Source organism: Anneissia japonica, unplaced genomic scaffold (genome assembly GCF_011630105.1).
Source record: "Anneissia japonica isolate Jap-2015-1 unplaced genomic scaffold, ASM1163010v1 scaffold4988_len2956909_cov206, whole genome shotgun sequence".
NCBI lineage: Eukaryota > Metazoa > Echinodermata > Crinoidea > Comatulida > Comatulidae > Anneissia > Anneissia japonica.
Genome location: NW_022696345.1, coordinates 2,071,972 through 2,074,142, shown reverse-complemented (window position 1 = coordinate 2,074,142; position 2,171 = coordinate 2,071,972).

Here is a 2,171-nt window from a genome sequence, read left to right as displayed (position 1 = left end):
AAACAACAATGCTGTGGGGAAACAATGGCTGGATCTCAGTAGAGATACAAAAATGATAAGCAACAGCTAAAAAGTAAACGTAAGTAAACAGCCAGAAATAGAACCAGAGCTTTCGGACAACACTAGTCCTTCCTCAGTGGCGAGTGAGTGAGGGTAGAAAAAGCCAGATAGTATAAAGTGAGAATTTCATGCAATCATGATTAGAAACAATAGGATAGGTGAGATGAGAATAAACAGCGTGGACAATTGAACAGGTAGGCCAAATAAAAAAAATTTAGAAACACACCAAATGATTTATACAGATTGGAATGCCATTGGTTTATTTTAGTGTGCTGGGAGAACGTTCCTAATATTGAGTCCAAATGGTGTGGTGGTTTTAAGTAAAAGTTCCCAGTGATTCTCTTTATCTTTGCGATTTTTGTCGCTCCAATTGGCATTATGGTCTATTGCAATCACTCTAAAATTTGAGATTGAATGATCAGCTAAATTGAAATGTTCGGCTACTGGTTGATCAAGCTTAGATGTTCTGATTGCTGATCTATGTTGTGTCATTCTCATACGGAGAGTGTTTTTTGTTTCTTCGACATATTTTTTACCACAAATATTACAATAGGCCTATATGAGATAAATGACATTTTTGGTGGAGCAATTAATTGATTGCCTTATCCGAAATATGTGGTTTGTTTGGTTGCTCCTGAATGACTGTAGAATCAAGCAAGGAGCATGTTTTGCACTGATGAACCACAAAGATGACTGGCCAAATTATGGCTGTCGCAAGAGTTACTTTGCCTCTTGAATTTAGATCGTACTAATATATCACGAAGGTTAGGTGGTCTGCGATAGGCTATGAACGGTGTATCCGGAAAGACAGACCTAAGACGTTCTGTGGTCTGTAGAATGGGCATATGTTTCTGAATTATAGCCCTTAGTGGTGGTAACCTAGTGTGATAGGTAGTGACCAGTGGCATTCTGGTCGATCACTGACGTGGTTTGTACGTCAGTGTTTGACCACGAGGTATGCTCTTTGCTTCTTTTTTTTTTATAGTATTTTCGATGGGTCCTCGATGATATTGTAGAAGCGGTTGCCGCATCATTTTGTGGCTTGGACTCCTAACCATGTTCCATATGTGTTTGATCCAATGACCGGGGTAGTAATGTGAAGCGCTTAGAGGCATTGTGCATGAAGCGCTATATAAGAGCGACATATTAATATTATATTTTCTATTCCGGAGATGTCCGGATAGTTCTTCTGTGCGATTCTGAAAATCTAAATCCGAAGAACAAATGCGTCTCATGCGCAGTGCTTGGTTGTACGGAATGTTTTTGTACATTGCGGGGGATGACATCTGCTAGGGAGAAGGTACATATGCTTATCTGTGGGTTTACAGATCGGTTTTAAGTGCACCATTTTCCATGGTCACGGTGATGTCAAAAAAGTCTACACTGCTTGAGGATTTATTAACAATGAATTTGATTGTGGGATGAGCCGAATTAATTCAATAGGAACGTATCCAAACTATTTTCACCATGGGTCCAGATCATGAAGATATCATCAATGTAACGAAACCAAACATCTGGTTTCTTGTGCTGTAGGGACAGGAAGTTGGCCTCAAATTGTCCCATAAATAAATTTGCAAAAGATGGAGCCATTTTAGTGCCCATCCTGTGCCATGAATTTGAAGATAATCAGCATAATAAGTTCACGTAGATGAGATTTAGATGGGGTTTTGCCCCGAATTTGTTTGTAATTTGAAATACATGCATTAACACCTTCTTCATGAGGGATATTAGTATATAATGACGAAACATGAAGTGTAGCCAGAACAGTATTATTAGGTAAATTTGAAATTTGGTTAATTTTCCGGATAAAGTCCGTGGAGTCCTGAATGTAGGAGGGGAGAGCAATAAATCATCCACATATTCAGAGATTTTTTTCTGTAGCACCGTTGCCCGAAATGATGGTCTGCCAGGATGGTTTGCTTTGTGGATTTTGGGTAGGACATAAAAACGTCCTGGTACCGGATCGACCTGGATAAGATGGGGTGCAATTTTGGGATCGATGGAACCCTTTTTAACCATCTTTAATAGATTTTTCCACTTCCTTAGGAATTTCCGGAGCGCGGTCCTCTGTGAGCTTCCGATAGTGAAGAGGATTGTTTAGATGTCTTAAG